Raw genomic sequence first — 13,818 nt, 5'->3', positions numbered from 1 at the left:
TATGATATTTTTGGAATCGGCTCAGAAAGCCCTTTCGTTTAATACCACACACGATAGGTTTCAAAACAGTTTTTTTAAATTCCATACAAAAAAAGATAACTCATCTCGTTTTTTTTTTTATTTAATGGTGCTTCGGGTCAAATTGTTTCAAATGTCCTAAAGATCAATCGTACCGATTTTCATACCTTTAACATCATTTGCAGCATTTTACTGAATTTTTCGGTGTACTGCCAGCGCTATTAAGAAGGCGCAGAAATAAAAAAACAATTGAAAAGAAAATTTTGGGTGAACCCATATCTTCGTATAATGATTGAAGATGCAAATCATTTCAAAAGAAAATACCGGCGCGGCACCGCAGAAATCTGCGGCGCCGCACGCCGCTCGGCGGCACCGCGCGCGGCGAAACTCACCGCTTTGCGGCACCGCGCGCGGCGCCGCGCGCGGCGAAACTCACCGCTTTACGGCGCCGCAGCGCGGCACCGCAAAATTTTGCGTTGCGGCGGGCGTCGCCGCAGAGCGGTTTGCGGCGCCGCAGATTTCTGCGGTGCCGCGCCGCGCGGCGGCGGCGGCGTCGCACCGCTGACATGTGGCCTGGCCCTTAATGCGGTTCACAGAATACATCTACTTACCAAGTTTCAACAATATAGTTCTTATAGTTTCGGAGAAAAGTGGCTGTGACATACGGACGGACAGACAGACAGACAGACATGACGAATCTATAAGGGTTCCGTTTTTTGCCATTTGGCTACGGAACCCTAAAAAAACCAATTAAACACAAACTTGTTCATTTTAAGAAATTTATTACAAAAGAACTGTTTCACTTGACATTACACGATGACAACCCTAGTCTCGTGTCTACCAGTGTTCACGTGACATTAGACAGTGACAACCAGTAGCATCCCAGTGTCGTGACAACCACATGACTACCAGTAGGAGACGGGCAGTCTCGGGTACGGGTAGTCCTGCTTGCCGTCAATGCAGCGGCCGTCCCGCGGGCCGGACTTAACGCCCGCGCTGGGCCAGCAGGGGTCGTTAGCGGGCCATACTGGAGGACACCTGTAAATAACATGGAAGAATCATTTAACTATAATGGTGGTTAATAAAAAGAAACCGGCTTTGTTCATAAGCAATGGGGAAGGCAACTATGATAGGTTTTTAATTTTATAGATGGCGCCAGCATAGGTTTCTTTTGTTTCTAGTTTTGTTCTATGGAGCTTTATAGCTTGGATGCTTACAACAAGACTTCAGAAAATAATAATAAGGATGTGAGACACGAACCTAAATACGAACAGAAAGATAGTTACCAAGTACAAACGAATGAGTTAATTTATAGCAAATGATCCAAACACATTTAATTGTGACCGGGTATGAACTTCATACTGATAAACAGATGATGATGGAAATATGAGCTAACGAAAAGAAAATACTCACCTAAGCATGATGCAGTTTTAGTTGCTTTGTACGTAGGTTGAGAAATATCTATCGTTAAAGTGATTGATATTGTATTTTTTATATATTTTATGTATTTTATATAAAAAGATTACAGTTGCCCAGACGGTTATTCAAGTACGAATGTGTCAGAATGCTTAAAAAAGTTAAAAAAAAATCCTCTGTTTTTCAGTAGCTTGTTCCATTTTCAAAAATATGGTCTTCTGTGGTGCCAGTGGGGTGTGCGCATACTTCGCGACTCGTGGTGTGGTTTTCATGCACTTTTGCAACAAATCTTTGTACAAAGGAGATATTTAATTATGTAAATATTATTTAATATTTTTATAGTAGGCTAGAGTCTGTGCGGAAAGAGAAGAGTCGTGGAATGTATGGAGCCCAATACATTCCACAACTCTTCTCTTTCCGAACAGACTCTACCACATAAATATAAAAATAAAACCATATTATTTGTCTATGGACTACCAGACCAAAAACTAGCATCCATACGTCACACACGTCAACAATATGTCAACAATAATGCACGTGTCATTAGCAAAGAAAAACTGTGATTGGATAAAAGAGAATACATATAAATATTTTAAAGTTAGATCGAATTTATAACAAAGTGAAATCATAAGTCGATCTGTTACTGCACATCTGCACATAACACAAGTTGTATTTCCATGGCTGCAATAAACGATTATGATTATGATTATTATGATTTTGATTATGATTAAGTGCAGATTCCGGTAACAAGATAATAAGTTCCATGTTTATTATTGCTTGAGATATGAACTGTTACAGGAAGTGCAAGTTTTCGTGTTTGAATTAAAATGAAGCAAGAAGTCCTCATTGGAAAACCCTTCAAGTAAGTTACATGAATATATTAAAAGTCCTTTCTACAGCAAATATACCTACATATTATTATCTCGATGGCATATATAACGACGGCATCTTTATAATCACTTATTATTGACGACAACATGGGCTACGGACTCTACGGCGTAGAGGCGATACGTGGTGCTACGAGTTTAAGTGCACTGTTGCATGTGTGTATTGTGTAACCCTTCTCAAGCCTGTGCCCAGCAGTTTGACCTATATAGGCTGAATTACATTATGTATTGTTTTATTCCACGCATACCAATGTATCCGACATGAATCACACTACTAAGAGCTCTCTCGAGATTCACCTTGACTACCCTACCGGCCTAATACTAACCCTCTACGGTTAGACGATGTAAGCTTACACAGCGCTGTAAGCGCTGTGGGGGTGGCTACGTGCGCAAACCGATTTCCCCCCAAAATTCTACGTCAGTACGTAGAGGCAACCCGCGCGAGCCACCCGCTACGCTCCACCCCCGTGCGTCTTTTGTTTTTGTAAGCCAATTTTCATTAATAAAAACCCAACCCTGTGAATAATAACGAGTGTTATTTCTGTAAGATAACCTTGTGGTTTCGTTTGAATTGTGCGTGTTTGTTTTTATCTGTGCATCTTGATGAGATTAAGCTAATCGTTCGCGTGTATTGCGTTTTTTGAATGTGTGTGTGTGAAAAGTGCGTTTTTTGGATTTGGATGTGTTATTAATGAAAAGTAAGTTTCAATAACCTCTTTAAAAATTCTGGTAATATTTGTATTTTATGCAATTTTCAGCAGCGGTTCATTCTTCAGTATTTTCTCTAATTATGGTAATTTCAAAACATTATTTATAAATGTAAATGTGGTAGAAAACGTTGTCGTGCTAGCCCGACGTTTAGAGAATTGTTTGGAACAGGGCAAGCATGATAAGCAATTAGATTATTAGAACCGATTAATTAATACATTATGCAATGTATTATTGTACCTACAATAAATACCTTTATAGGGTTTTTACGAATTTTATATGAGATTTTTTATTAATTCAGAAAAATCTCACGCTATCTTATGAATCATTCTATAGTAAAGGCACTACATAAGTCCTGGGTTTTATTCTCAGCGTAACATTCCTCTGAAGGTCAAATGTTATATGGCCAGTGGTGAATTAATTGGCACAAGCTTTTACTAGCCAGTCAATAAAATCATAAAATTCATAACCATAAAAACTTTGTTGAGGGGAAATGCTGTTTTCCCTCCGGTGACATTGACCTTCCGTGAAATCTAAGGGCTTTCGATGATTAATTATGAAAATTTCTGATTAATGATTTAAAAATTGTGATTTATAAATCGAATCTTTATTGTTGCTGAAATTCATTCTTATTGTTATCATCATTTCCTTTAACTCTGAACCCAAAAGAGGAGTTAGTGGGGTTTAAAACAAAAACGTTTTTATTCCGAATTTGTACACTCGACTACAAAGAGATATACTATACACTTCTTCACCTTATTACATTGTAAAAAAGTGAAAAAATGCATACATTTCTTTGCAGTTGACTGAACCTATTAATTTGGTAGGGTTGGTCGGAAAACCGAGTATTAAGCAAACTAAACTTTTTGCAGGTAATCAATAGTTATTTGTACAACAAGAGATCAAAGTTTGATATTTCTTCGAGTGCTTATTTTGAGTCCCGTGCAAGCGAAAGATTCTATACTAATTTAGAATCTTGAGCGTAGTAAGGGACTCAAAAGCGCACGAGATGTAAATAACTTTGATCTCGTGTAGTTCACAAAACTTTTCACCTCAGCAGTGAGAACATATTAGAGAACCCGAAAAATGTATTCCTTCTTAATCACTTACCTCTCTTCACTCATGTTTTCTTAAGATATACCAACAATTAAGTTTTTTCACCTCAGCTGCTCGAACAAGGGTACTTTGCTACTTAAAAACAGTGAGCAAAATCGCATTTTGCTCACTGAGTGAGCAAAATCACATTTTGCTCATTTTGTCTCACTCAGTGAGCAAAATGCGATTTTGCTCACTGTTTTTAAGTAGCAAAGTACCCTTGTTCGAGCTGCTGAGGTGAAAATATTATTACTTATGTATTTAACGACAATCATGATTAAATAATTGTTTTACATACTCATATGTATGTTGAAGAAGAGGGAGTTGGAAGGGATAGACCTCGGGGGACTTTCTCTGATCAGATCGGGGAAATCCTGAAGAAAGGCCAGGTCAAGAGCACCCTTTAAGGCACCCGGCGAGCGTGTATGAGGAATGTTAAGATTATGAAAGTAACGGAAGCGAAAGAGGTAAGTATGTCAGGATCGTAGCAAGTGGAAATCCGTGGTCTCTGCCTACCCCTCCGGGAAATAGGCGTGATTATATGTATGTATGTATATGTATGTTGAGTTATAAGAGCTAGCATAAGATTTGTCCCGATCTGTCAAAATTCTTATTATAAACCCACGCCAGCTCGTGAATCTCGCGTGTTACATTCTGACGTATAACCCTTAATGTCTAGACAAAGTCCTTGCCAGTGTGATACTGGTCGGGTGTTGCCAAATCAGTCAGAATCTAGGCCAACGAACTGTAACGCATGCGGGACCAGTCAATAATTTAGGTAAACATTGTAGTTTTAAGCGTGGAGAAGGGGTCTATATTGTTTCCCAAAAAGTTTCACGTCATAATTTATTGTTTGCCCGCATTTGCGTTAGTCATAATAATTAATTTAGTTCAAAAACTCGTCACTTTTCAGGATTGCCATAAAACAAACCTAACATAACCTAACCTATCTATAGGATAACCTTACTAAAATCCTGATAAGTTAACAGTTTCAGTTTTGTGACTAATGATAATACAGCAAACTATAAATTATGACTTAAAACTTTATAGGAAAAAATTATGATTAGTTTAGTTTTTACTTTAAAGGTACTTAAAGTAAAAACTAATGTATAATAGGCAAAGTAATAGTTAGACAAAATAAGTAGGTAATTAAAAGAAAGAATAAAGGAAAGAAAAAGGTTGTATGTGTGTGTGTAAGGCTACAGAGATTGTTAGCATGTAAGTGTAGGTTAGGTGATGACCTTCAACAGCATCTCAGTTTGACTGTAGAATAGGTACAATAAGGAAGTAAAGGAACGCGGGATGTAGACACAGAATAATGCGATTCAGGAGGAAATTCCAGAAAGTTGCGAATTAACGTGAGGTGGTACCCCCACCTCACGTCGCGTAATTACGGTTATTTATGGGCGGCCAGTTGGTTCGTCTGATTCTAATGCGAATGTATCATGATCCACACACATAGGGAATGCGAAATCGTTGCATGTCAAGTAACAGGCTCTGTGATCAGAGCGGCTAGTCAAGATGACAATCGTTAGTTAAATTAAAGTTAAATTAATCCTCCTCGCATGCGTGAAAAAGATTGATTATTTTTGTTTGTTATGTGAGTTATTAATTAAAATCTAAGCCTTCGTAATTCGTAAAATTTGTAAATATAAATTAATCTATAATACTCGTACAAAAATTATGAATAAATTTATCTTTGTGCTTCTAATGCAACCTTAATTAACCAAAAGTTGCAGATTTTGCCGGCGATCTATTTTATTGCAACCAAGTATTCGTCTCGAATACAAGCAAGTATGTAGGTACGTGATTGTTGCTGATAGTCGTCGAGCTCGATTCAGATGCAACAATTTGTTTTGTTTTTGAACTAGTTTTGATACGACCGAGAAGATCGCTCACGCAGATTGGTGCATGCGAAATGAAGTGAAAGTCTCGTCCGTGAGATGCACGCCAATCACAAAGACGATCATCAAGGTCATATCAAAACAAGTTCAAGACCCTAACAAATAGTTAAATTACAATCGTCCTTCCACCTCCCCGTTTTATTTGCACGCTTGTGTACTGTGCACGTCTAGAAAACAAGCAAGTTGTACGTGATTGAAATATCTTGCAAATTTTTCCGGCTTCTTGTGAGTTTCATTGCACGCTACTACCCATTTTTTTTTTCAAGTCAGGAAAGCGTAGAAGGAAATTATGAGCAAGCTTAAGAATAGAAGAAGTATAAAATATCTTTAAAAAATCTCTACCATTCAGAAGAAAGTTTTATTTTATCCACAAGAGTGATTTAGAGTTGTTTCCTCATGTTAACCGGTATAATTGATTAAAGTAATAATTTTTAATGATAAATATTTGAAAGCGTTCATTTGGATTTGATATTAAATGTTTTATACTTAGTAATTTTCTCTCGTTGGTTTCCTAAAAAAAATGCGCTAGCAAAGTTTGTTTAACCCTCCTGCATTGAAACGCTCGCAACGCTCAAGATTCCATTTTTCGAATCTATTTAGGAATAATTTGCTTGCTCGGGTATTGAGTAAAACATATAACTATTTACTGAAATGGTATCACATAGTAGTGTTTCTAGTTCTACTTGAAATAAAAACAATAATTTAATTTGTTCTAACTAATATGTAATAACTATTTAGGGGAAGTCCGGGTAAAGTGAACACCCCAGGCAAAGCGAATTCGGGCTCCCAATCCTAAACTATTCGACTTTGTCGCACCACGCCTATATGATGTTCAGGATCCTTCGCTCTATGAGCGGCAAGCGTCACAGGGAGCGGTCGCTGTGAGCGTCGTCGGTGATGAGTCAAAATGTGTTTTTAGTGCAAAATATTTGATTTTCGAAGGTAAGTACATTGTATGTTATTCTGTCACAGTAATTATCTCGAATTTTAATTCAAGATGCTTCTATTGCTTATTAAAGTATCTTCCTTTTACAACGCATTTCTTTTAAAACAATCCAACGATTATTTTTATTTAATTCCTAATTTCTTTAACTGACTGAATGGGCAAAGTGGATCGGGCAAAGCGGATAGCGTGTTCACTTTGAATTTATTAGGTAATTTTTTTATGATAATATTTTGTTACAGATGGTATATAAATATCAAAAAAAGATCGATAATGGATCCTGGCTAACAGACGTCATGGAAATGGCTATCAGAACGTGGATTCGCTGTGTTAAAATGTCTTCAGAAATGCCGTGAAGACTTATGCTTATGAAATCAGTGAAAATATATCAAAAGTTACTTGTGACAGTTTTTTCTAATTAATATTATTGAAATGATCTTATGTTGATTAATTTTCACATAGTTATTAAGTTCACTAAGATTTTATGAGTAATATTTGCTTTGCCCGGGGGCCAGTTTCACTTTGCCCGGCACCCTGGGCAAAGCGAATAAAATATATTTTTTTACGTTTTGTTCAAAATTGCAGCAACTCTTAAACATTGGAGAGGCTAGTGTTGTTTTAAATTAAAAGATTATTAAATAAAGACTTATTATGGATACTTTTTTCATTTCTTCATCGTTAAATTTTTCTGTTATGTCAAGTCAAAGGTAAAGGTGTTCACTATGCCCGAACTTCCCCTACTACTCGTTAGTGGGAGTTGTTAGATATTCCCAGCGTGCCGTTTTATTGCACGCGTGTGTACGTCTGGAATACAAAGTGCGAGATTGGATTGCCATGCTGTGACTTCACCGCCCGCGGTTCTAAATCAATGTCGGAGGGTAAAGTGCATGTTTCTTTCCTAGCTTCGAAGAATAAACCTATCATTATACGATTTTTATCTGTACCTACAGTCCTACACTTAGGTATATTTTTATGAACTTAGATGTTTTTAACTAATGAATGTTTATTTATAACGGGAAACGTGTAGGTAGGTACTTTTTTAGGGTTCCGTACATCAAAAGGAATAAACGGAACCCTTATAAGATTACTCGTGCGTCTGTCTGTCCGTCTGTCACAGCCTATTTTCTCCGAAACGACTGGACCAATTAAGTAGAAATTCGGCACACATATGTAAGTTTGTGACCCAAAGACGGACGTATAACGTAAATAAATGAATTTTAAATAAGGCCATTTTTTTTAGGGGTAAATGAAAAAATTAAACAGTAAAGTTTTGCAAACTATATCGTGTTACATATCAAATGAAAGAGTTAATTGTAAGAATCTCAAATATATATTTTTTATAATTTTAAGATAAATATAAGTTTGGCAGTTATTCAAGAAAATAGGCAAAAAATGACCACCCCCCTCCCTTTTATGTATAGGAGGCAAACGAGCAGACGAATCGCATGACGGGAAGCAATTGCCGTCGCCCATGGACACCTACAACACCAGAGGGGTTACAAGTGCGTTGTCATTGGCCTTTAAAATGGGAGTACGCTCTTTTCTTGAAGGTTTGAAAGTCGTATCTTACCGGGTGACAGTTCATTCTGCAGTTACACGTATACTTTAGCTAAATGGTATCTTAATATCCTAAGGACAGACCTCCGCACGTGTTGTAGGTATAACCTGAATCAGCAAATCTGGCATGGACCGATGAAAAACCCTATTTCATAACTTTTCTTTCGGCATCTACATTTGCTCACCCGACCTTAATACCAGAGGATAATATTAAACAGGGTATTATACAACATTACATTTAGTTGGATAATATAGCATTACAAAGGCAAATGGAATTCGGATGACATCGAGAATTCGAGAAAAGTTGGCAAACAATCAAAGTTTCAGACTCCGCGCCCCTAGGGAGACGTTTTGAGTAGGTACGTACCTACAATGTGTATGTGTAGTGACATCGTTTGGGGCTATTTTGGACAATGAAAAGTTCTGAGGAGGCAACACCAAATCCGCTCAAATTTTGTATCAAGATTAATGATAAATATAAAAATGTTAGCAAAACATATAAAAATTCAGAAATGCGCGTTTACCCAGAGATAAGACCTCCTAGATCGATTTTTCGCCCCCGAAAACCCCCATACCCCATATAAGCAAATTTCATCGAAATCGTTAGGGCCGTTTCCGAGATCCCCGAAATATACAAGAATTGCTCGTTTGAGGTATAAGATGAAACTTAAATTTTTACGTTAGCGAATTTAGTACCTAAGATACAAATAAACAATGGATTCTTGTTCATTAATTTTTATTACGCTCTAAGTTTCTACAATAATTAATATTTTATACATTTAATTTTTAGGTGAGCCATTGGTTTCTTTCATAAATACCATCACGATGACGAAGAGAAAATCGTAAGAAGAAGAGAGGTTTAGGCTGTATTTCCACTGAGGTGGAGATGAGAAAAGACGTTCGAGGATTAATTAATAGCATTGTTTGTAATCCACATCTCATCTCCGTTCCACTGGATTTCAATCAAAATGCTATTGGTCGATTCCCGCACGTCTCCTCTCATCTCTGCTCATTTTGTCTTTAGTGGGAACACAGACTAGGTATAAAGGACAGAATAAATGCAGGTCTCACACTACAAACATAACTCGTACCACCGTTTGTGTATTAAAGCTCTCTAATAAGACAAAGAGTGGGCTGAAGGACGGGCCAAAAAAACGAAAAGGTAAAAATTTAATTAATTCCGAATACAATGCTCTGACTCGGCCTTACGAGGCTCCAATTAAAAGATTAACGTATCAATTTGAGCCATTGGAGCAGGGAATATTCCAATCTACCGAGTACGGGCGAGTTGAAGGCTCACTCGGGGGTATCAGTATAATATATAGGTACCTATACTAACAGCCACCCTCTTTACCTGGCCATAAGTGGATCTAATAACCTTGACAATAAAGTTTACGAATTGTCCGTAACCCTTTGAAACCCACACCTATTAGTAACGAACATAATACTAGTTTTCGTTAATCCACCCACCCGCTCCGTGTGGGTTGAGTCCTCTACTACAAGACTCGACTCAGTTTTTCTGACTCTTATACCTAGTTAAGTCTAAACTCGAGTTTTATTCAAGTTGTTAGAGATCACTCTCTTACGTACAGAGTTGAGTCCTTTTGAGAGAACTCTCGATTTTTTTACAAACAATTTCGAAATGCATTGTGCTTATGTAAAACGAACGAACGAACGAACGAAACTATCATCGTGATTTATTCATCAAGGTTCACGTCGGGTGGCATTTCAGTTGACCTGCTTTTATAAATAACATGAGTATAGTTAAAAGGAAATTTAAAAGGTAGGTGATTTCTGAGAGCAAATTCACGAATTCTGGTAAAAATATCCAAATCACTATATAATATAATTTTTATATTTGAAGCCTCTATTCCTGGATCAATGACTAGGACGAATTTAGGTCAGTTAAAAAGTCACACTTTTCGTAACTTTTTAGGGTTCCGTACCTCAAAAGGAAAAAACGGAACCCTTATAGGATCACTCGTGTTTCTGTCTGTCTGTCACAGCCTATTTTCTCCGAAACTACTAGACCAATTAAGTTGAAATTTGGCACACATATGTAAGTTTGTGACTCAAAGATGGACATGTAACGTAAATAAATGAATTTTAAATATGGAGGCCATTTTTGGGGGGTAAATGAGAAAATTAAAAAATTAAGTTTTTCAAGCTATATCGTGTTACATATCAAATGAAAGATCTCCAAAACTACTGGGTCTAAAATTTTGAAAAAAATTCAAAAAATTGTTCTTTACCTATAGATGACAGGAAAACCTATTAGAAATGTGCAGTCAAGCGTGAGTCGGACTTAATGTTCGGAACCCTTGGAACGCGAGACCGACTCGCACTTGGCCGGTTTTTTTTGTTTTAAAATATTCTGTTACTGACCGAATAAATAGCAAAGTAACAAAGACTCGCCTTGACATCTGTGATAATACACAGACACAGACAGCAAAAAGTATTCCTCTGAAAGGAAAAATGTGGACTGCTCATCTAATATAATTTCTTTCTGGGAAAAGGCCGAAATTGGATTGTATTAGGAGACGTACATATTTGCAAACAATAAAGTCAGATATAAAATATAAAAAAACCGGCCAAGTGCGAGTCGGACTCGCGCACGGAGGGTTCCGCACCATCAACAAAAAATAGAGCAAAACAAGCAAAAAAAACAAGCAATAAAACGGTCACCCATCCAAGTACTGATCCCGCCCGACGTTGCTTAACTTCGGTCAAAAATCACGTTTGTTGTATGGGAGCCCCACTTAAATCTTTATTTTATTCTGTTTTTAGTATTTGTTGTTATAGCGGCAACAGAAATACATCATCTGTGAAAATTTCAACTGTCTAGCTATCACGGCAGATACAGCCAGGTGACAGACGGACGGACGGACGGACAGCGGAGTCTTAGTAATAGGGTCCCGTTTTTACCCTTTGGGTACGGAACCCTATAAAGGCCAGGGGCCCGTTTCTCAAAAGCTTGTAACCTGTAATATAATACAAGTGGAATTCCCTTTCTAACAAAAGCTGCCAAAAAGTGACATCCGCTTGTTTTACAAGTTACAAGCTTTTGAGAAACGGGCCCCTACCTGACTTTCATGAAAGATACTGAATTCAAATAAATTAAATTAAAAGTGGAAAAGTTCACTGTCTTGGGTGGGACTTGAACCCACGACTACTGGGTAACTAGTACACGTAGTAGTAGCGGTGACGTCAATTTTGAAAGTATTATGATACTCATAAAAGTCATAAACGTAATTAGAACATAAAAATAAATTAAATACTGAAAAAAAAAACAGGTTCCCCACAGACAGACATCGTTATCGTAGATATTCTGTTTATAAATTTCATAATTTCAATACAGAATACTAAAACCACTTCAAAATGCATTAATGGGAATATAGTTCTTCTGATCTCTTCAAACTCAGGGCTTAATATGTAAATTGAGTGACAGTGACAGGGCTAGAATGGGCTTGAATAAGGTTTTGTAGTAAGCCTGGCACGTTGCCAAGAATTACGAGTTTAATCGTTAGCGCGAGCCATAGAACAGAGACAGAGTAGACTACGTAGGTACTGTGAAATATTGGCAAACTATCTAATATCGCAGTATAAACGAACCAGCTCACAGAATGAATTTACTGGAGGGATACGAGTATTTGTACTTTACCACCAGCAATATAGATCTCAAAAAATTGAAAAATGTACGCTGCCATCCTCCTTTTTTCTTTTTTTCCTGTAATATAAAATTTGTAGTATCGTACATATTTACCACGTCTTTGACACCGTGTCATTGTTTTGGTGGTGATGCCAACACTAACAGACAATGTTCCACAAATTGACAACTATTGAAAACGTCAAAACTGTCGTATTCGAACAGAAACCATCTGATTTCAATACCCGGTAAATTTGAATTCTTTTGCAGGTAAGTTGGAGACCTTTTAAAAGGATATTGGGCGTCTATTTGCTTACTTATTTCTCTATTCTACTACTCAGTCGGAAGTCTTTTAATAGGTCTTTGGGCGGCAGGAGAGGTTTGAAAACCCGTCTGTAGGTAAATGATCTGTGGTGCGAGCTAATCCGGTTAAAAGGTTAAACGCGTAATAAGCGCGGTTGGCATTCAGACGTGTAATTAACTAATTACACACTTACTTGGACGTTTGGGTCATATGTTAAATTCAGTGACAAATAACATAGTAGTCAGAGTAGTTAAAATATGGTGATAAGCGCAGTCTATTGATTTTTTAGACAGTCAACGTAATATAAGGTAGTAATAATACAATTGTTAAATTGTACAACGGGACTTAATCGCGTATTTAAGTTTTAAGATTTACTTCCCACGCACAAGACCAAGTGCGGGTAGTTCGAAAAACTCGCGCGGCTAGAAGATGTTGATGTCAACTTTAGCCAGTCTTCTCCGAGACCAACGGGACAACGCCGTCCTCGAAACGTCGGAGGTAACTCTTAAAACTTAAATACGCGATTAAGTTCCGTTGTACGATTTAATAATGTGTAAAAATCCTGAAAGCTAAAATCAGTGAATAATACAGCAATTAACCAATTGCTGTATTATTCACTGATTTTAACTTTCAGGATTTTAGAGAACCCTCTATAAAAATAAGAAGGCCTGTTCTAACTCAAATGAAGAAGTACACAAAGAGATATCAATCTTCAGAGATAAATGAGCGAGATGTATGATGAGACCGCCGCTAACGCTGATCGGTGCTGACGACCGAAGGTCGTATCAAAAGCTCAAGACCATATCAATTTGTAATAGCAGAGTCGGCCTCCAGGCCTCCAGGCCATGCATTACTTAACAATGTTTGTGGACTCTTGAGTGCATTAACCCCGGCTCTTTTGAAGGCTTTTACAAAAGTTTGTAAAGCCTTCCGACTAAAAGCAAAAGGAACTAACAAGAGCCTTTTGAATTGAAACAACTGGTGGTTGTGATGAATAGTAATTATTTTGAAGGTGTTTTTCTTTAGAAATCAGGAATGTTGTTATGTAAGGTAAGACCAACCAGATCATAGCTTGGTCGAAGCGACACTCAAAGGCCCACAAAACCCCAAAGACCAACCAGGCGGATTTCTGCATGGGTTGTATTAAGCTGCCTTCACCTAATTTTCTAAGTTTCTGAAGAAAAACAATGTACCTATGTATGTATGTAATGTATTATTTATAAAAATACATACCAACTTACATAAACTCTATAGTATAACTAGTAGTTCGCCCCGAACTGAGAACTCGCGGTTAACCAAAAATTATATAGCGATTGACTTTGTTGCACCTACTTAGGTAC

The 13,818-nt window shown here is 37.3% G+C and overlaps 1 protein-coding gene across 1 annotated transcript in view; it reads left to right on the top strand.

Annotated features, from left to right (window-relative positions):
• The first annotated feature begins 2,578 nt into the window (after positions 1-2,578).
• Positions 2,579-13,818, top strand: part of LOC134661376 (multiple C2 and transmembrane domain-containing protein-like) — a 60,607-nt gene continuing 49,367 nt past the window's right edge. The window contains exon 1 of the mRNA XM_063517427.1: positions 2,579-3,019. The gene's annotated coding sequence lies outside the window, so the exon portion shown is untranslated. The remainder of the gene's footprint in view (positions 3,020-13,818) is intronic.

The sequence above is a fragment of the Cydia amplana genome, chromosome 2 (genome assembly GCF_948474715.1).
Source record: "Cydia amplana chromosome 2, ilCydAmpl1.1, whole genome shotgun sequence".
Taxonomy (NCBI): Eukaryota; Metazoa; Arthropoda; class Insecta; order Lepidoptera; family Tortricidae; genus Cydia; species Cydia amplana.
This window is presented reverse-complemented; position numbering and strand designations above follow the sequence as displayed.